A 23511-nucleotide genomic window follows, 5' to 3' on the forward strand; every position below is an offset into this window, starting at 1 on the left:
AATAAAAGAAAGATTCTGTTTAAAAAAGGAAGAACCTTTTCCTGAATACTTCTCAAGAGTCCCACCTGTTTTAAGGATTCAGAACAACGAGTTCAGAAGTGAGAATCGATGTTTTGGATATCAAGGTTTTGGTCTCGAGTACGGCCCAAAAGAAGTTCTTTATCTCTTGGAAAGTATAAGAAGTTATATCCCAGATATTGTGGACCAAAGAAAGTAGGTGATTTAGCTTACGAACTTCTTTTATCTCCTCATCTCAAAGTTATGAATGCCTTCTATAGAAAAATGTGCCAAACCCAAATCATGGAAAGACGGTAAAACTTCAGTGGCAAGTTACCGTTGGCTTCTAAGTTACGCTAGCTCCTTCCTTTATATAAATCGTAACTTTTACTTGTCGTTCACAGTAATCTTACTTCCATCGATCTTCTTTCTTTCTTAATCTCCTTCATGGCTTGGCAACAAGAATTAGTTTTATCCTTGATGATTTCTCACCTTCAAGACGCAAGGGAGTCTGTGAAGAAAGATTTTATAGAGCAGTATGAGCGCTCACTTTTTCCTCACTTGGGAACTTCTGTAGCGCAGACAAAATGGCGGACCTATCAAGACATAACTAGGGTAACACCCTGGGGTCAGCAGCACTTTCGTAACAATGTCCGCTTGGCCATGGTTATTGAAGCTTTGGGTTTGGGTCCCCGATACTACTGCGTCATGAGATCAAGGCATCCTGGGTTTTCTGAGCGGGTCTTCTTACTGGCGTGTTTTCTTCCTCATGAGAAGATATGCCTTTACCCCGTTTTTGGCTTACCTCTCAGAGGTCCTTTTGTTAGATCACCTCATACCACTGAGATAGGTGCGGCAATAACCAACAGAATTATTCCCATAGATGAGTTACCTTATACTTGTGCAGCTTGTGAGTGATGCTTTTGTGATCATATGATGGACGGGCTTATGGAAGTGTAAAGAGTTCTTCTATCTTTACTGTATAAGTTCCGAGAATGAATAAAGTTTAAATCTTGTTCTTATCTTGAATCTTGCTCTCTTGAGACTTTTTTTTAAATTGGTGGTTAATCTTAATTAAAAAATTTTCTCTCAGTCTCATACTTGTGCATCTTGCGAAATTACCCCCAGTTTGCGAGATGAGGGCATCTCGCGTTTTTTAAGTGGGAGAGAATGTAAGATTCCTCCCCAGCCTCTCAAAATGTCCAGCATCTTCCCCTGTAATCAATCCCTCTTCAGAAATATAAAAGACTTGTTTCTAACTGAAAATATTCTAGAGAGAGAAAATATTCTAGAGAGAGAATATTCAACTTTTTAATATTTTTGGATAGAAAATTATCTCATCTTATTAAAATAAGTTCCCCTGAAACAGAAATTCAAAAAGAACTTTCCAATGTGCAATTGGAATTAATTGGAAATGGGTATAAAGGACCTTAGCCTAAGGGTCTAGATTTTCAGAAATTTTTGGATTATGGTCCAATTAAGGTTCCTATGGGCCAATAGCATCAATCCATGTGTAGGGAAGAGATAAATCCAATTTGTAAAAGAAGATACCCAAAAATGAGTAAATGCTCACATAAGATGAAGAGTTGAAAATGTACAAGGTTTATTAGTAAAAAAAACTATGAGCAATATTAAAAATATGAGATATTTTGGGTATCCAAAAATGAGTAAATGCTCACATAAGATGAAGAGTTGAAAATGTACAAGGTTTATTAGTAAAAAACTATGAGCAATATTAAAATGATTCCATTATGACACATATGTAAGGAAGGGGAGTTCTTTAAAGGAGGTGCATATTTCACATAAGATGAAGAGTTGAAAATGTACAAGGTTTATTAGTAAAAAAACTATGAGCAATATTAAAATGATTCCATTATGACACATATGTAAGGAAGGGGAGTTCTTTAAAGGAGGTGCATATTTCACATAAGATGAAGAGTTGAAAATGTACAAGGTTTATTAGTAAAAAACTATGAGCAATATTAAAATGATTCCATTATGACACATATGTAAGGAAGGGGAGTTCTTTAAAGGAGGTGCATATTTCACATGCTTTAATGAGTTTTAAACTCATAAAAATTGAGATATTTCATCTCTCCTCTCTCCTCATTCAAGTCTAGTTCCAAAAAGTTAGCTTAACTGACCTAAAAATGGTCAAATATTGACCAAACTGATTTAGAAAATTCTAGAATCAGTTTGTTTGGTTAGGAGCTCAATTTTTCCTATAAATAGAAGCCTCCCCCTTGTTGAAAAAGATATAGTGTTTATGCATCGTTACTCTACTCCACCTAAGCCAAGAACTGTGAATTCATTTAATAATTCACTAGTTTTTGGAACTTCCCTCTTTCTTCAATCCCCATTAGTGGCTCCATCAACATACTTAACCAATTGATTGGTTGGGGGCCTCTACCGTGAACAAAGAATCAAGCTATTTGTAAGGTAATTAGTGAATATTGATCTTTCTATAATTTCTCAATGGTTCTCTCTTCTCAACCCCTCTCAAGCTTGAGAAGCTTAATTGGTATGGTTTTTTAAATGCTATTGAAGTTAATTGGTGATTAGTAGTGAAGAGTTACATAATTTAATAAATGCTATTGAAGTTAATTTCCATTTATGTCTAAATTCTAATAGTTTTTATGTAATTTCTCTCTCTCACTCAAGAAATGGTCATACTCATGACCCATTCTCAATCCAAATCAAGCTTTTCATAAAGCTTTTCCTTAACCCAAGATTAAGCTATGCTTGAGGCCAAATTAATGGCTTTCTTCTATGCTTTTAGTTTATGTATATTGATGATTCAATCCATTATGGATTAATAATCCAATTAGAGATCATTTTAATTATTTCCTTAATGATAAGCATTATCCCTTAGAAAAATTGAGATTTATCAGTCATAGTAGCGGAGCTATGGCAAAATTTTTATAAAAATTATGCATAAAATAATTTCATTCAAAGCATAAAAAGAGGACTTCCTACCATATTCTAGGAATTATCATCCTAGATTAATTGAAAGAATTTCATTATAATCATGGAGAAATTGAATTTTAATATCATGCATAAAGGATAAGTTTTTATATCAAAAGTGTTATTTTTACCATTTTTATTTCATGCATAGAAGTATGCATAATGGATAAATTTTTATATCAAAAGTGTTATTTTATCATTTTTATTTTCATGCATAGAAGTATGCATAAAGGATAAATTTTTATATCAAAAGTGTTATTTTTATCATTTTTATTTTCATGCATAGAAGTATGCATAAAGGATAAATTTTTATATTAAAAGTGTTACTTTTATCATTTTTAATTTTCATGCATAGAAGTATGCATAAAGGAAAATTTTTTATATCAAAAGTGTTACTTTTATCATTTTTAATTTTCATGCATAGAAGTATGCATAAAAGAAAATTTTTATATCAAAAGTGTTACTTTTATCATTTTTAATTTTCATGCATAGAAATATGCATAAAAGAAAATTTTTTATATCAAAAGTGTTACTTTTATCATTTTTAATTTTCATGCATAGAAGTATGCATAAAGGAAAATTTTTTATATCAAAAGTGTTACTTTTATCATTTTTAATTTTCATGCATAGAAGTATGCATAAAGGAAATTTTTTTTTATATCAAAAGTGTTACTTTTATCATATTGGATTTCATGCATATAGGTATGCATAAAAGATATTCTTTTTATACTAAAAGTGTGATTTTCCTCATAAATGGATTTTATGCTTAACTTAGATGTATAAGAGAAATTCTTTTATTCTAAAAGTTGTTGGTATTAGGAGTGAATTAACAAAACTAAGGAGGATCAAACATGGTTATAGTCATGGTTAGGTCATGATTATAACCATGATTAAGAGTGAATTAAGAAACACTAATGAGACATAGCTTGGGCATTATAATGGAAATACACGAGTTGAATCTTCATTAGCAAAGGCCTCTTATATAGGCAAGTAGTACATGACCACATGACATCACCTATGATGTCTTACAACCATAAGAGGCCATCTCCCCCATGTGGGTATGCCATCTCCCCCATGTGGGTATGCCTTAAATGAGAAATATTCCCTCTAGGCTATATTTGATGTAGGCGCCCTTTTGAGGAGGTGTCTTGAGTGAAGTAATCAAGATTACATAGCCCCTTTCAACCTTTGAATGGATTTGGATGATATATCCAACAAACCCTCCTTCAACCAAATCCATGACAATGCTACCTTTATGATGGCAATTCTAGGTTCTAGTTACAACATACAAGAACTAGTTATGATGACCATGCTAGTGCCCGTAGGTCTTATTCCAGTTAGGTTTACAATGCTAGCAATGATGGATGATGCTAGAATACCATAGTAAAGCTTACAATGAGATAGTTATGTTTAGGATGGAGAGGTTTTTAAACATGGTTTGGGCTATCCCTTGATTTTACTCAAAAGGCCCAATCTTCTTCGATAAAATTGGCCTCTTCGGAGGCCTCTTCTTGCAGCTCTTCTTTGTCTTGACTTGCGAGAAATGCCTTTTGTGCCTTTTGTTTGAAGAAACAATTTTCTTCAATATGATTGTCCTTGCCGCAGAATCCACAAGTCTTCTTCTTTCCTTTTGTGTCGATGAAGTTCTTCTTCTTGAAGTGTGACTTGTTGTTGGAGAAGTATGCCCCTTCCATTATCCCTATATTCTCTTGCTTCTTCTTGTACTCCTCAAGGAGTGCAGCTTCAATGGCCTCTAAAGTAGGATCCGGAAGATTCATAAGAGTTGACACTAAGTGCCCATATTCATCATAAGGCATGCTTTTCAATAAAACTGCAATGGCATCTTCCTCATCTATTGGTGCTCCTATTGTTGCAAGTTGTGACATTAGGCTTTTCATATAATTAAGATGAGTAGGTAAAGACTCAGAAGCTTTCTTTTCAAGTTTAAAGAATTGGATTTTCAGCCCTATCTTGGAATGCTTCCCTTTTGCCCCAAATAATTTCTCTAAGATTTCCCATGCTTCAGCTGAGTTGTTTGCATTAGAGATATGATGTATGTAGTTGTCACTTAGACCTAATGCAATTATGGCAAAAGCTTTCTCATCCCTAGGTAACCATCCTTGTTCACCATCTCTAGTGGTAGGTTTTTTCTCCTTTCCACTAGCAACTCCCCACAGGCCTTTCTTCATGAGAATAAATCTTACTCTAACTTGCCAGGTATGAAAGCCTATCCCATTAAACTTATCAACATGAAATGAGGATGTAGACATGATGATAAAGCAAGGTCTTACCACTTGAGTATCCCTCAAGGGCAGTGTCTAATGCTTTTACAAGATTAGATACCTTCACCAAATAGATGGAGGTTATTTATGAAAAATTCAGACCAATCATGCCCTCCTAAAACATTGTTTGCTCTTGAGTTGTAGACATTGTTTCTTACCCGTCTCCTCGGCTTTCTGCTTTTCTTCTTAGGCCTCAAATGTTGAATATTTGATGATTCAGCATCAGATGGTTCAGTCATTGTGATTCAAAAAATGATGTAAACAATATCATCATCACAATATAGTAATATCATCAAGTATATGGTGACCAATGTGATAATGCTTTCAAAACAACTTCCAAAAAATGGGTCACTTGGAGTACTTGAATGAGATAGAAGCCTAAGTCTGAATACAAAATGCCTTTAGCACCTTCAATAGCAATGACTTGAGGCCAGATTAAGCACTAATTACTAGTGATTAAGTGAGTTAATCATCCATGCTTTAACTGTTACCAAATGAACTTTCTGAGATTATGTCAGACCTGAAGCCACCAAACCACAAATCCATTCAAGAAACTGACTGCACAGGCGTGTTTGCAGCTATTGAAAACCCCCAAAGCCAAGGCGAATTAGAGAATCTTCTACTGGTTCAATCGGTGGATTGATTTCCCCCAAAAAAACTGGCGCCGGTTTCGCCTGCAATGCTGGCGTCTCTGCGCAAAATCCGCCTGATTCCTCCGAGCTGCAGCTTCTTTATGATGTTGAGAATACACGGTTTGAATCCCGTACGATTTCGTGGAGGCGACTGTGAGCTGTGGATGCTCCAAGGCAGCCCTATATTTCAGGCTATGAAATAGGAAGAGATAAGCTTATGATTAAGCTAATTAATCACTAATCATGAGGCAAATGAGAGGGATTAGGTTGTATTAATGTGGCTCTGATACCAAATGTTGGTATTAGGAGTGAATTAACAAAACTAAGGAGGATCAAACATGGTTATAGTCATGGTTAGGTCATGATTATAACCATGATTAAGAGTGAATTAAGAAACACTAATGAGACATAGCTTGGGCATTATAATGGAAATACACGAGTTGAATCTTCATTAGCAAAGGCCTCTTATATAGGCAAGTAGTACATGACCACATGACATCACCTATGATGTCTTACAACCATAAGAGGCCATCTCCCCCATGTGGGTATGCCATCTCCCCCATGTGGGTATGCCTTAAATGAGAAATATTCCCTCTAGGCTATATTTGATGTAGGCGCCCTTTTGAGGAGGTGTCTTGAGTGAAGTAATCAAGATTACATAGCCCCTTTCAACCTTTGAATGGATTTGGATGATATATCCAACAAAAGTGTAATTTCCTACTAAATTGAATTTATGCATAAGAAGATGCATAAAAGATTGATTTTAATTTTGAAAGTGTTAGTCTCCTTAAATGGAATTTATGTATAAATAAATGTGTAGAGAAATCTTATATCAAATATAAGAATTCTCTTTTTAAAAAAAAGATATGAAATGTGATAAGATGTGATAAGAGGTGTATAAGATGTGATAAGAATTGATAAGATGCGTATGGAAAGTGATAGGATGTGATAAGAGGTGTATGAGATGTGATAAGAATTGATAAGATGCGTATGGAAAGTGATAGGATGTGATAAGAGGTGTATGAGATGTAAAAAGATGTGTATGAGATGTGATAAGATTTGATAAGATGCGTATGGAAAGTGATAGAATGTGATAAGAGGTGTATGAGATGTAAAAAGATGTGATAAGATGTGTATGAGATGTGATAGAATGTGTTAAGATGAGTTAGGATGTGTTAAAATGTATATGGGATGTGTTAGGACGAGAATGGATGTAATATGGTTGTATGAATGTGATGTGGATGTATACATGTAGATGTATATGTATGAATGTGAATGTTGATGTGGATGTGGATGTATGGATGTAGATACGGATGTGTATGTATGTATGTGGATGTGTATGTATGAATGAGGATGTAAAAATGGACGTATGTATATAGATGTGGATGTATGGATGTATGTATGTAGATGTGGATGTATGTATGTAGATGTGGATGTATGGATGTGATTGTGAATGAAGAGGTGGATGTGAATGTATGGATGTAGATACGGATGTGGATGTATGTATGTGAATGTGGATGTATGAATGAGGATGTGAAAATGGATGTATGCATGTGAATGTGGATGTATGAATATGAATGTGGATGTGTGGATGTGGAAATGGAGGTATGGATGTATGAATGTAGATGTGAATGTATGCATGTAGATGCGTATGTATGAATGTGAAATTGGATGTATGATGTGGACGTACGAACATGGATATGTATGTAGAATAATGAATATGAAGATGTATGTGAGATAATGTAGTCTATATGAGTGAATGGATGAGAACGAGTACACACGGAATGGAATGTGGAATAAGTAATGTGGTCCGAGAGTGGATAATATGGAAAGACAAGAGTTCGTTATAGAAACTGTATTTGTGACTGTTTGTAAATGACTATTTTATGTCAAGAATGCTGGAGAAGCATTTTGACCATATTGAGGATTAAGGTCATGAAGACTGAACTGATAAAGTTGCAACTGCTGACGGAGAGTCAATGGAGGACGTCTCGCGTAGCAAGGTCGATCGAGGTCTTGACCAGCCTCGGCTCGATTTAAATGGTGAGCTTTCGGTACGGTGGATGAGGGACCAAGGAAGCGGCCTATGAGTGAAGCGCTAGGTCACCTGCGAAGGATCCTAGAGGGTGCTGACCATACGGTGCTCGGGCTCTGGGTCGCCGAAGATACCCACACGTGCGTCGTGGAAGATATTGGAATAAGGAGTAAGAGTTGTTTTCTGAAACCGGGCATGGATCTGGTTGATTGACCTTGCTGGTCCTCAACAGATGAGTCCATGGCTCTTTTATATGGATCTGTGGGTTGATCTTGTTGATCTTCCACGGAGATTCCATTCTATTATATGAATATATTGCCGGTTACTATGAGCTAGGAACCATGGAAAAGGCCCCTGAGAGAACAGGTGGTGAGCGTTCTGGTTGCCAATGATGCCATAAGTATACCGATGAAAGAATGACTGGAAATAAGGATTCAACCAGAGACTTTGAGGTTTGTCATCAGTGACATAATGGTTTTATTAAAGGATTGTTTTAAAGCTAGTTGATGCTAAGAAAAAGGCAATTTCATATTGGGTGTGTAAGTGGTATGACTAGTTTTATGTTTGCATGAACTTCCGGCTAGGGGGCCTTGGAACTCTTTTCCTTGGTACCCGGGACAAAACCTAACCAAATTCCAAATTGGATCCCATCACTACAGTGGTTGGGCGGTTGGCTAACCCATGGGATCGGATGGGGTTAGGCTGGACTGATGGATCCGTAAATCGAGATTTAATTTCTATTATTACGATAGATGAAGTAAATCCCGGATAGAAATTGTTCTATGGATAGGAATCAACGGCTGTGCCTCTTGATGGGGAAAAAAGCGTTGATCCCAATGATCCAAGTGCAAGTTCTTCCTTGATTTGACCAAGTACCGTTAAAGGTGCAGTCAGATCAGTTTGATCAGTAATGATCTTGACTACGTTAGAGTAAAGAGTTATCCTGGTGGAATCGCCCGTGATTTTCGGGTAAAGGAAGTTTTTCCGGTTTCGGTTTTGGACAAACCGACGGATTAGTCTCTTGTCCGGATATCCGTGGGCGAGGCCCGAGTGTGGGACCCCTGTCCCGCGCGAGAAGTGCTACTTCCGCTGCTAGTACCCCGAATCCGTTGCTCGGTGGGAACAGGGACCTCACAAGGGTAGTGGTGCCATTCTCAAGGCCTCCCATCACTTCATGGGGAAAATGGCAACACTGCCATTCTCCATTACATTCAATAAATGGCAATGGTGACATTATCAAGGCCTTCTATCACCTTGAAGGGGGGGAATGGCACCACTGTCATTCTCCCTTGCATTCAAGGAAGAATAGCAGTGATGTCATTCTCAAGGTCCCCATCACCTTTGCATGACGAGTGGTGATCAATGCAAGGATGCAACACAAAGATGCAAGCAGGGAAACAAGAGACTTGACATTCTTATTTAGGGCTCTTGTAAAGCGTTCCAAGTTATAGGTAAGTGTGGGAGTGGGCTTGAGAATAATCCCACATGGAAAGTTTTGGGAGTTTTAGGAGTTTTAGTATAAATAGTGGCTCATTTGAGAGCTTATGGTGACATTGGGCTAAACTTATGCTTGAGCTTATGGAGACATTGGGCTAAACTTATGCTTGAGCTCTCTTGAGACTAGCTCTCCCTCTTGTTCATAGAGGTGCAAGCTCTTCTCCCTTCCCATCTACACTATTGTATGAGCAATGCTCTTCTAATTTAATGCAATGAGATGATGTTTTTCTCTCTTCTCATTTCTATTCTCTAGTGTGCATGCTTCTTTGTTGATGCTTATGGATTCTCTATTAGGCTTTGTGTGGTAGTGGATTCAAGCTTAAGCTTCTTCATAGCTTGTAGCTTATCCATGGGCAAGGAATTGCTTGAGTAGTGAATGAGAATGTATGTTTATTTTAAGTTCCATTAAGGTTCAAGGTTTGTGTGCATGCTAGGGAAGTAAGTGCTTGAGAATGAAGTATGCTTTGAGCTTGTGTATGCATTAGCTTAGCTTTCTTCTTGTATTGGATGCATGAATGAGTGGGATGATGAGTGAATGAGTTATGGCAAGATTGAGCTTGTGTGTGTAAAGTCTATGTCAAGGTAGTGGTGCTCATAGCATTCTCTCCCATTCGTGGATAAGCTTCCGTGCACCGGTACGGGTTGAATCCCTAGCTCCGAAAGGGATGCAAATCCCATTGGATTGAGCTACACACGGATCATGCTACTTTTGCTAAAAGTGTAGAGAGTCTTCTGTCTCTCCATTGGCGCCGCTGCTGCCGGGGATCGAAACCGGGTCACCCACGTGACAGGCGGGAATACTCATTCATGCATCCAATATAAGAAGAAAGCTAAGCTAATGCATACACAAGCTCAAAGCATACTTCATTCTCAAGCACTTACTTCCCTAGCATGCACACAAACCTTGAAGCTTAATGGAAATTGAAATAAACATACATTCTCATTCACTACTTAAGCAATGCCTTGCCCATGGATAAGCTACAAGCTATGGAGAAGCTTAAGCTTGAATCCACTACCACACAAAGCCTAATAGAGAATCCACAAGCATCAACAAAGAAGCATGCACACTAGAGAATAGAAATGAGAAGAGAGAAAAACATCATCTCATTGCATTAAATTAGAAGAGCATTGCTCATACAATAGTGTAGATGGGAAGAGAGAAGAGCTTGCACCTCTATGAACAAGAGGGAGAACTAGTCTCAAGAGAGCTCAAGCATAAGTTTAGCCCAATGTCTCCATTTGGTTATTCTACACAACACATAAGGGAGTGTTCAGATTTTAATGCAAGTTGAACGAAGAATGCTAGTATGTACAAGCATGACGAAAATAGAGCTAATAGATTCGATACATGAATTGCCAAAAAGTAGCTATTGTAGCATGATAGCTCTTTCAAAAATGAGTTTGCTTTTGGATGTAACATTATGCAAATTGTTTTTGGGGTGTTGACGTATGGCACAGGTTCCTTTTTGTTGGACTCTTTTTGGTACCCCTTTCAGAGTACGTGCAAGAGATTGAAGTTTAGTCGGAGGTGAGAATATAGCGATAGGCATAGGAAATGCATTGGGACAAATGTGAATGGAGATGTTTGAACACTTCTGAGCTTTGGCAACCATATGGCAGCTATGTTCTTGCCATCCCATTGGGCTTTCAAAATTTTCTTGGGTCTTCAGAGTGCCCAACTCTAACAACTATGCCTGTAATGTAATTTGATTAGGGAAAGAGTAGAATACCGACGACATTCCAAATAGTTGGAGTTGTAGGAAGAACGCTCTTTCCTTGATAGTCAGGGAGTCTACTTGTGTAGGAGCTTGATTGAAAGTTGTCGGCTTTGTAAGACAAACATTGACATTGCTTGTGTTTTGGGGAATAGACTCTGAACATAATTCGGTTGCAATATCCTCCAATATCCTCCTTCTGATGTGTTGCCTCTGAGATAGAAGTGAGTAATGGTACCCACTTGCCTTTTTCTTCCCAATTCAGTTTGGAGTATCCCTTCCTGTTCGAGACCTTCTGATGATGTCCGATTGACGCGTCAGCTTGTGTTTCCACCTGGACTCTTTCAGGCTTGGTAAGGTGTGGTTTCCAGTATTGATTTAGTTTCTGTAAGTGAGGTGGTATTGACTGCTTTTGTTCTTGATTAGATTCAGGAACATAATTATGTTTTGTTGCAGTAGTCCCTGCATTCTTCTTTGGTAGCCACAAGGTAGTAGCACCCTCGTAGTAGCCTTGTGCTTGCAAAACCTTCTTTGGGATCCACTGTTGTTTAGTAGTCTCGTTGGAGGTGGAACTACAGTTGGTTTTGGTGAACCTCCTCTTTAGCTTTGTATTCCTTGGATGTTCCTTGGCAGCATTGGGTCTTGCCTTGCGAGCTGCTTTAGGTAACCAGATTTGAATTCTAAGTGCTTCCCCCCTTCCGTAGCCTTGTGCATATAAGAGAGATGTTGGCACATGCCATCCTTGAGTATTGTCATTGTCATTATTCACCCAAATCATTGGATCTTTTGAGGATGTCTCTATCACAGTAGGGATGGTTTCTACCTTTTGAAAAGATGGGAGTGCCGAAGCACTTGATCCTGTAAGGTGAGTAGAATTTACCAACAAGGTGTATTGTCGGGAGTTCCAGTCCTCCATACCGCATCTGGTGGTTCTAATCCATGATCTGCCTAGAACAACATCCACCACTGCTTGGCTCTTGTTAGCAACATAAAAAGTCACGTGCATAGATTGATCCTGAATGGACATATTAATACAGCACTTGCCTAGGGCTGGGGTTTCATCACCAGAGAAACTCTGGAAGTTCAATGATGCATTGGTGAGCAATGGTTGGCCTAATGATGTCCACGCTTCATAAGATAAAACATTGCAGTCGGCTCTCGAATCTATAAGTGCAGATGCTGCAAAGATTGCTCTTTGAGTAGGGATCCTTACATCAATATGAAAGGGATCTACAAAGACTTCATCTTCATTCAAGTGGATGGCCATGATAGCTGCCTTGCGGCGCTCTCGTGCTAGTGCTACTCTAGCCTTAGCTTCTTCTTTTGCTTGACTTTGTAACAAAGCTTGAGCTTTTTTACGTGTCTGACTAGCATGTATGCGTATCAGCATATCATCTGTTAGAGGTTCTTCATAGCGCTTCAAGCACCTACCATTGATGAAGTTAGTCATTGGCTCTCCGTCTAAGGTTTCCAACCTTACTGCACCACTCGCACTAAGCTCGTTGATCACAAATGGACCAAGTCCTCGCATTTTCAGCTTGCGTTTTTGTTTCTTCAATGTGTAAAGCAACACTAGATCACCTCTCCTGAAGCGACCTTTCTTCACATGCGTATCATGCCAACGCTTTTGGCGTCGTTTTTCAGCATACATGCTAATGACTGCTATCTTCATCTAGCCTCTCCAATTCATCGATCCGTGTAGAGAATTCATGATCCATCCACTCAAGTTGTTTTGCAACTCAAAGTGTAGGTACATCGGAAGGATAGCGTCCAATCCAAAAACTAGATTGAAAGGTGTCGTGCCTATGGACATTTTGTAAGCAATTCGGTAAGCCCATAGAGCTGAGTGAAGTTTCTGTTCCCAATCTGTTCTATGTCCCTCAACAATCTTTGTAAGCGCAGTGCAAAGAGTCTTGTTTGTCTCAGCTTGACCATTTGCTTGCGGGTGATAAGGCGCTGACCTCTTATGGATGACCATAAAGTCTTCCAAAAGAAAGGTAATGACTTCATTGATAAAATGCACACCTTGGTCACTCACAATCTCAATAGGTAAACAGTAGCGTGTAAACACATGTTCGTATAAAAACTTTGCAGTGGTCCTAGCATCGTTTTTTACTGTGGCTTTTGCTTCTACCCACTTCGTAAGATAATCTGTGGCTACAATGATATACTCAGCATGTGTATGGCGTGCTGGTGATTTAATCGGCCCCACAAAATCAATTCCCCATTTGGCAAAAGCTCTAACCCCCATAATTGGTCTCAATGGCATGTCCTCATACTTGGTAGGAGGTTTGGCTCTTTGACATTGATCACATCATTTGACATACTCTGTTGCTCATGAAAGAGCATAGGCCACCATAGTCCTGACCATAGTATAAGTTTGGCAGTTGTTTCTCCACAGAAATGTCCACCCCCAACTCCTGAATGTGCATGAGTCAATATGCTAAGGTAGTCACTCTCACAAACACAAGTCCGTAGGTTTCCATCTTTGCCCCTTTTGTACAGCTGGCCTTCAATAATCTGAAAACTCGTTGCTTCTACCTCTATGGCTGTCCTTCTATGCCTAGGCATCTTATCGTCCGTATGACTCTGCGTCAAATACTTCACAATGTACGAACTCCAATTGGGTGTTGTTGAAATATAGAATAGAGTCACATGAGGAATGGGTTTCCTTTGTTGACAAATTTTACAATTCCGTACGTACTCTTCTGTATCAGCATGAAGTGTTGGCCACCAATATCCTTCCCACAAAACTCTTTTAACCGTATCCTTTCCAGAGACATGTCTGCCTCCTAAGCTCACGTGGACATATGAGATAATCTCATCATATTGATCAGGGTCAGGGCATAGACGAAGTATTCCATCTTTTCCTAATTTATACAATCGTCCAGAAAGAAGCTTATAAGGAGCACAATGCTCTAAGGTCATTATTTTTTCATTGGTGGGACTAATGGAGTTAACAAATCGTGTCGTTAAAACTTGAATGATGGGTTCTACCCATCTTGGTGCTGTCTCAACCAAGAATAAAGTAACGTCAGGAATATCATCATCTATACCAATGGGTGCTTCTCCTGAAGTTATCCTGGAAAGATGATCAGCCCGCTGATGCATTTTTCCTTTCTTTACCGCTACTTCAAATTCAAATTCAAGTAGAATAACAAACCAGCGTACAATCCTTCCGGTTGCACATGGCTTGTTCACAAGGTAAAGCAAAGCTTGATGATCTACGAAGAATGTAAATTTGTTGGCCAAAAGGTAATGCCGAAACTTCTTCACAGCATAGATCATAGCTAAGCCTTCTCTTTCCGTGGTGGTGTAATTCTTTTCAGCAGTATTCAACTGGCGGCTAGCATATGAGATTGGAAAGTCCATTTTGTTCTCGCCTGGTTGAGCTAAAATATAGCCAATTGCAAAAGCCGAAGCATCTATATGTACATGGAATAAATTATCCCAATCCGGCGACCTGAGAATAGGTGCCATCACTAATGCTTTCTTCAGCTTCTCAAAGGCTTCTTCACAATCCTCTGTCCATTCAAATACAACAAGGAGTGCATACAATGGCCATGCTATTTCAGTGTACATGTAGATAAATCTACGATAGTAGCCGCAATGACCCATGAAAACTTGTACCCCTTTTGCATTGTAAGGTCTAGGTAGCTCAACAATAACAGCTATCTTTTTCGCATCCGTGGATATACCATTCCTAGACACAATGTGGCCTAGAATCTTCCCTTGCCTAACCATAAACTTGCATTTATTAGGGTTAAGGCATATGCGATACACTCTGCATTTCTCAAAGATTTTTTTGAGATGCTCTATGTGTTCTTCTCTGTTTATAGAATGCACGCACAAGTCATCCATGAATATTTCAAGAAATAATCACAGGTATTCTTTGAACGCATGGCTCATCAACCTCTGAAAGGTGGCTGGAGCGTTAGTCAAACCAAAAGGCATGACTCTATATGCAAACACTCCCCATTATGTAGCAAATGCGATTTTGTGTTGATCCTTGGGATCAATAGATACTTGGTTGTAGCCCGAAAATTCATCAAGAAAATTGTATGCCTTCTTACCAGCTACCCTCTCCACAGTGAGTGGAAGCGGATAGTGGTCCCGGACAGTAGCAACATTTACTTTCTTTAGATTGACACATACTCGTAGTTTTCCATTCTTCTTAGGTACTACCACAATCGATGAAACCCATTCTGTATGTTCAATCTCATAAATAAATTCAGCCGCTAACAGCTTGCCAATCTCTTCTTTGATCTTTTTGGCAAAATTATCGTTATACGTGTAAGGACGCTGCTTGGACGGCTTGGCATCCTCTCGCATGGGAATTGTATGTTGGCAGATCTTTGGATCTCCCCCCTTAAGGTCTTTGTAACTCCAAGCAAATATATCTCGATACTCTCTCAGAGTAGAGATTAGCAATTCTTCCTCAGCTTGGGTTAAGTCCATGGCAATCCACACGTTACGTGGTTCTTCGCTTGGTTGTGCCAGGTCTATTTTCTTGGCATCCTCAGGGCCATCATAGGAAACTCCTGGTTCCTCAGGTTTCTGTCGAATAGGTTGTTGCAAGACTATTTTCTGATCTTGTATGGTGAATTTCTTGAAGTTTGAGGGGATATTTGTGGTATCCTCTTCTTCCTTTGTGAGTCATCACTCATGGAAGACCATGCTACTTTTAGCATTCTCTTCCTTTCTTGCACTAGAGCTTTACGCTCCACTCTCGTCATGGTGCTTTGTTCAGTCTTGATTGAATGCACTGAAGCCTTAGATTTTAGCTTCGGTTTCCTTTTCCTCTTCTTCTTTGGGTTGTCACTCTCCTTCTCGTTTAGCTTTTGCACTAATTGAAAGCTGTATCTCGATTTCATCTCGTCTTTGATGCAATCATCAGCTCCCAAGTAGTACAAGTACTCGTTCTTACCTACAAAGGTTGGAGGTGGAATAAAGTCCTCTTTATCCACATCTTCTCTTTCTTTTTGTTGTTGTTGTCTCTTTTCCTTGACTTTCTATTTGCAAAACTTCTGGTGACTCTTGCAAAACTTACGTTTCGGTTTGTCACTAGGAATACTCAGCAAGACCTCTCTGCCCTTTAACAACAATCTTATCTTTTCTAACTCTGATTCAGGGACTATGGCATCATTTCATCAGGATCCTTCCCATCAGAGGATTCTAAGCATCTATCCTCATCTCCTTCGTCGGTTGAGCTGTACTTAAGAGGGGATACTTCCTCTATAGATACCATATCTCCTAGCAATAATGATTTGTTTACTTCATACCTAGGGGCTTCTTGAGGTTCCTCTGCATAGATTGGTCTTAGCATTCTTACGAGAATAATGTCATACCCATCTGGATCACAGAACTGTGTTTGCCTTGGCAATGCACAAGTGTCTATGGTAGCTAAAACATGGTTCAATTCTAAGGGATCTATCAAGTTCTCAGGAAAAGGTATAGAGATATACGCCTCATCCGTCACACTTCTGTCTATGGTAACATTTCCAGGTTGCAAGTCTTGACAAGATGCTCCACAGATCCATAGATCAGCTCTTCCTTCAGACATAGTTGCTCCTGATGCTTCTGAAGAAGTGGAATCAAACTCATCCACACAGGAGAGTGCATCACATCTCGATAAGCATGGTTTTTCAGATTCACCCTCGTGGTTACATTCTCATGTCTGAGGTACAAGTAATTGTAACCCCAGTCTTGAATCATTTTGAATTGGTGCATGAATGGCCTTCCTAGGATCACTTCGTAATTTGTGTCCTTGCCAAAGTCTACGATAGCAAGGTATGTCCGTACTCAATGCCACATGACTTGACTATAACGTTCTCAAGCAATCCTATGGGACTCTCTAGATTTCCGTCTGCCAATTGCAAACTCATCCTTGTACTTCTAATTGCAAGTTTTTCCCACATTTCCCATACAATTTTTGTTACTATACTCACCCCTACTCTGCTATCTAGAATAGCTATAGATTCAATCTTGTTGATCTCCACAGGAAGTGTAGTATTTCCTTCGTCATCTTCACAATGCTTGCCAACTTTGTTCACAGGAACAAGAATTGTTTGCTTAAGCGTTAGCTCAGAAGCCTTTGTCTTCAACAACTCCTTAACCTGGATGTTTTGGTTCCACAATCCTTGCTCAGTTAATTGTGTAGCCACTTCTCCCCACAATCTTGGCCTAAGCTTTAAGAACTCTGCGAGTGGAATGGTGCACGTAACTGGTGCTGACATTAAAGCTTGCAAACTCCCTATGTCTCATTCCTGATGAGGTTTTCGTGTCATTGATGGTACTCGCATGATTTGGCTTTGTGCTTCGTACAGTCCTAAATTTGAGGGCAGTGTCTTGCATGTGAGCTTGTTGCTCCGAGCTGAGACAACCATCTGAGCATCATCTGGTAGAGATAAAGCATCTAATTCTTGAACCCTTTGATTCGAGAATTCTGCTATAGAAAACGGTGGTGACTTGTCAGAAGACGCTAGATCCTCAACTTGTTTTTGCACCACTTCCCACATCTCCCTTGCTACTGCTTCCTCTATTTCACGAATTTCATCTCCAAAATCCACGGTAGTCAATGGTTTTGACTCGTCTGCATTGGTATGAGGTAAATCCTCTCCTTCAGGCATTTCTGGGAAATGTAGAGATACAACTTCACTTCCCTTTTCCATGCTTGGTGTGGCTTCTGGTATCGTCTCTAAGTTAGGCTTCAGAGAAGCAGGTCCTCTTGCGTACATAGGTGGTGGGCCGTCTGTTAGAGTCTGAGTATCCCTAATCAATTGCTTATGGATAGCCAAGTTGATTGTCTCTTCACGAGGGTTGGGATATTCTTGCAGCTTCTTAGGCAGCTCGGTCAGAGCTGTGATCCTACTATTATATGCTTGAAGCGCTGCATCTAAAGGCTCATACACCTTGTCCACACGGACTGATCCTCCTGAGCTTTCCTCAGACTCGGATGCTTTTCCCTTTTGCTCATTTTGAGTTTTCTCTCCGATTTGTTTCGTTTTCAACATTCCTTCTAGCTCTTTTGGGATAGAGTTTCCTCCATCAGAGCTCTTCTGCTCCTTCGACTTCTTACTCCCCTTACTGCGTGGTTTACGTCGAGTTGATTTCTTTCTCTCTTTTCCATCTTTGGATAGAACCTTAATCTCAGAGGGTTTCTCAACAACCTCTTTGACATTCTTTTACGCTTGGGCTCTAGTAACTACTCTTAGCGACACTAGTTTATTCTCCTCCTCAGATGTCGTGGGTGATGGAATCACTTCAACATAGTTGAGGGGTGCTTTAGCTTTTTGTGCTGCCAGATCCGCAGGCTTCAACAAGCAATCCTTTGGTAGATGGTCAATGCTACACCCTTGGCAAAACCTCTCTATAGGTGGAAACGTAGATGTTGTGCCTATGTTAGCTAAGAGGGGTCGTTTCTTGTTTGGACATTCTCTCGCCCAATGTGGTCCACCACATTCGTAGCATGGTCCTATTTGTTGCGTGGGGTATAGTCTCTTTGTAGGATATGGTCCTGAATAACCTTGAGTCTTGGTTGGCTAAGATCCTATAAGCATCAAAGAGCTTGGGTCTCCATTAAAGTCATGAACTAGGCTTGGTCCGGTTGGGTTCTCAAAGTAGGGTTCGACAAGAGGATGCTCCACTTCGATGTAGCATGGTTGAGAGCTAACCATCTCCATACCTAATTCAGGATTCTCATATTCCACATATCTAAAGGAAGCTGTGCCAGGTGGAGGAGGTTGAGCTCCTAGCACCGGCCATGCTTGCTCTTGAGCAACTAATGTTCTCTCATGGTTCACAACTTGCTGTCTAGGTGCAGAGTTGGCTGCTTGTTCCTTTTGTATCCTTGCAATGTGATTGCAGTCCTCCGAAGTCACATGTGTGTAGTTCCATTTACAAAGCTGGCACCACTTCTTTGCTGGCAACCAATGGTGAGAAGGTTGGGCACTGGTCGGTTTTATGGCTACCTCCACATCCTCCACAGACATAGGGGCCTGTAGGTACAGTATGCATGTATGATGGTTAGGGTCGGTAGGAAGGTCTGTAGTATTGCCCCATCTTTTTCAATACTATCTCGGCAATCTCATCTAGATTAACTAATGGCACACTAGAGTCAGAACCCTTCCCGGAGCTACATTTATCATCCGGATGACTATCTTGGTTTCCCATGCCAGTCATGTCAAAGTTGTCATCGTAATCCATGGCATCCATGCAACACTCATTGAAGATGACATGCTTCTTTGCGTACAAGTGAGCGTGAAGCGTCTTGTTTCGTAAGCCTTCCAGGAAGATAGAAATTAATCTCCCTTGGCTTGGCTACTCATCGTCAGGGCATCGATTGATGTATTGCTTTAGCCTATTTACGCAATCTCACACAAATTCTTGATCTTTTTGCTTAAAAGCATAAATTTGAGCTACTGCATTGTGCTTAATTCCCATTTTTGAAAACGCAGCTATAAAGCTCTTTTCCAGCCCATCGAAAGATCGCTTTGCCTCAGGCTCTAAAGTCTGAAACCATGATAAAGACTTACTCTCTAGCGTCAAGCCAAATCCTTCGATTTGCGTATGCATATCCGTGACTTGCTCCGCATGTATAGCTCGCTTAAAAGCTGCTATATGGTCATACGGATCATCGGATCCGTCATATTTCTTGACAAGATTTTGCAGTGCAGATGGTCTCACTTTTCTAGAATATTCATCGTCATGTCTCCTATATGAGTCTCGGCCTCTAAACCTAGGCTCTTCAAATGTCAGTTCACTTGGTCTATGCGGTTCTCTTGGAGGTACATATCCACTTGCTCATGGTCTTTCTTCTCCCCTAGATTCTCTAATAGCCCCGGGTCTCCTTATAGGATCAATCATTGGAAAGACTGATCCTTTAGCAGTTGTTCGCATGGAAGGTGCTGGTCGAGCCACACTTAGCCCATGGTGGTGCTAGTGTTTCTCCTGGAAAGGTAGATTCATCTATGTTGAAAGAACGGTAGAGGGGGAGGAGACACACACACAGGAGCAAACCCTAATGTATATTGCAAACCCTAACCATAGAGGGAAGCCATCTCCACTCTCACACAAAGCATAATGCCATAATCCATAATACACACAACACACTATGAGTTTTGTCCACACTCTACTAACCCTAGCTAATGTCTACACACTATGACCAGCTGGACACGCGGTCATTTATGTCTCACACATGTTCCTACCTAACATGCCAGTACATAGCATAGCTGGCTCACACTGACATCGAGCTTGAATCTCAACAGCCCCTCTCAAGCTCATGATGTACTACCGATGAAGATGTAGATGAGCTTGGGATATCAAGACTCTCAACACTCCCCCTCAAGCTCATCCCATGCACTCCCAACATAGTACGGAAGTACTCAAACTTTTCCCTGCTAAGTGGCTTTGTAAAGATGTCTATCACCTGCTCATCAATCTTCACATACTGAAGATCAACTGTACCATCCAGCACCTTCTCTCTGACAAAATGATAATGGACCTCTATGTGTTTGGTCCTCGCATGAAACACTGGATTCTTGGCCAAGTGTATACTGCTCATGTTGTCACAATGAATGACAACTTTGCCATCAATAGGCTCACACAAATCTGTCAAGAGACTCTTTAACCATATAGCCTCACAAGTAGCAATGGCTACACCTCTGTATTCAGCCTCTGTACTGGATAAAGCAATGTTGCGTACAAATGAAGATCAATGCAAGGATGCAACAAAAAAGACACTTAGGGCTCTTGTGAAGAGTTCCAAGTTGTAGATGAATGTGGGAGAGGGCTTGACAATAATCCCACATGGGAACTTTTGGGAGTTTTAGAGTTTTTGTATAAAAAGTGGCCCATTTGAGAGCTAGAGAACACTCTTTGGTCATTTGGTTTGAGAGGCATATAGAGAGAGCTTGCTCCATTGCTCCTTCTCATGTGCTCTCCCAAGGCTCTCCATCTCCATTCTTGCTTCAATCTTGTACTCTCTATTCTCTACATTTTCAATGATATGAGGTTATGGTCTACACACTTGCTAATCTAGATTTCTTAATGATATTTTGATACTAAAATCTGATTTGTGAATTGTAGAGTGCATGTGATGAAGCTTGTGCATGAAATGATGTGTAGTTGAGGCTTGTGTGATAGCTCTTTGCATGTTAGATTCTTGCATAAGTTGCATTTTTATGCTTAAGTGTAGCCTAATCTTGATGCTTTGATTATGTTAGATTGATTGCTTGAGTGTTGAAGAAGGATTGAGTAAGACTAGAAGTCATTAGTGTATGGTTAACTAATCTTCTCCCATTCGGGATAGCCTCTATGCGCTAACTGGGTTGCATTCACGGATTGACAAAGTGTGTGGGTTGGAGTGTAGCCTCCGCTATGCTATGATGTCCCAAACAATGGCGCCGCTGCCGGGGAATGCACACCTAAGTTAGTGAAGGGTGTTAACCATTACTTCTTACTAAGTACTCCATTGATTGCAAAATCGTGGATTAGGGTAGATTAGATAGAGTTTGCAAGGGCATTGAGTGTGTGATCTCAAGGGCACCTTGTGTGTTTTCTGTTTTTTGATTAGAAGCAAAAAAATTAAAACCCCATTGCGGTAGAGTAATCCCGCCACCATTAAGTAGGTTCAAGTGATTTCAGTTTTTGTATTTTCCGACGTAGGGGCTGTAAGAGGTGTGTCGTTGGAGGCGCAGCAAAGAAAAATAAATAGATATATATATATATATCTATTTATACATATTTATATACCTTGCAGCTGTTGGGCAGTCGGCTCAAAAGTTGCAGCAGTTGGGCGGCCAGCTTATAGCGAAGGCTTATGGGAAGCGTGTGGAGGCAGTTTTAAAATAAAATAAAATAAAATAAAAATTTATATACACTGAAAGAGCAGCTAGAAGCGCTGGGAGGCGCTGAAGCGCCGGTAGCTGAAAGAGGTGGAGGCGCAGCAGCGCGTGAGGCCGTAGGCGGCAGAAGCCGACCGAGTAAAAAATATATTAAAAAGAAAATATATTTAAAAAAACAGCAGCAGCCTGTAGAGCGTTGGCCGGCGTGAAGCTGTAGGCTGCAGGCAGAAAGCGCAGTGGAAGGCGTCGGCAGTGCAGTGCAAGGCACCGGCAGTTGGAGTGGAAGGAGACAGAGTGGAAGGCGTCGGCAGTGCAGTGGAAGGCGTCTGCAGCACTGAGTGGAAGGCGACGGAGTGGAAGGCGTCGAGGCGTCGGCAGTACAGTGGGGGTCGTCGTCTGACCTAGCAGCAGCCTGTAGAAGCAGCAAGGAGTGAAGGCGTCGTCTGCATCGAGAGCTGTGGGGGTGTCTGCACTGGGGGCGTCTGCATTAGGTGCAGCCTGCAGAGCAGTGCGTGGGGGTAGCTGCAAGAGAAGCAGAAGCAGCCGACAGCTAAGCAAAGGAGAGCGAGGCGCATTGAAGACGACTGGGTGCGCCGGCAAAGAATCCGAGAGGCAGCGAGGGATAAGATTGGTGTATTTTTAATTTTTTTAATTAATTTTTCATGTTTTTTGTATTTTTTAAATAAAAAATAATAATAATAATAAATAAAAACAACAAAATAATAAAAAATATATATATAATTTATTTATTTTTTTTAAAAAAGAGATAGAAAAAAAGAAAGGAAAAAAAAATAAAAAAAGAAAAGAAAAAAAACATAAAATAATAAATTTATTTTTTTTTAAAAAGGAGAAAAAAAAAACAATTTTTGTGTTTGTATTTTGAATCCATTGTTCATTTTTTAAATTTCTGTAAAATTTTGCATAATTAGAGTAGCTTGTATTTTTTTTTATTTTTTTAGAATTTTTATAATTGCGTGCATAATTAGTAGATTCATATTTTGTGTAATTAGTACGAAATTTATTAGTTTTAAAAAAAAAACAACGAAAGGAGAAGAAAACAAAAGAAAAGAAATAGAAATTAAAAAAAATCTAAAAAAATAAAAAAAATCTATAAATTAAGTGTTTTTTAGGAGTCCACTTTTTTACATATTTTGTAATTCTTTATTTTTTTAATTTTTTGCATAATTAGTGTAACTTGCCTTCTTTTTAAATTTTTGTAACTTTGTGCATAATTAGTATTTTTTTAGCATGATTCATAATTTTTATAATTTAAAAAAAAAAGTAAAAACATAAAATTATTTTAAAAAAATCATTTAAAAAAATAATAATAAAAAATAGGATAGATAGTTACACCACACATACTCATTTTAGTTGCATTTAGTGGTTAGGTAGGGTAAATATATATATATATATATATATATATATATATATATATTTGTAAAAGACAAAACAAAAAAAAACCAAAACACATAAAAAACCAAAAAAAAAAATTTGACCTTATGCACTTGCGGTCGGGACGTCTTATAGATTCTGCCATAGGGCCTA

The sequence above is a fragment of the Cibotium barometz genome, chromosome 45 (assembly GCF_041138505.1).
Source record: "Cibotium barometz isolate CiBa-2024 chromosome 45, ASM4113850v1, whole genome shotgun sequence".
NCBI lineage: Eukaryota > Viridiplantae > Streptophyta > Polypodiopsida > Cyatheales > Cibotiaceae > Cibotium > Cibotium barometz.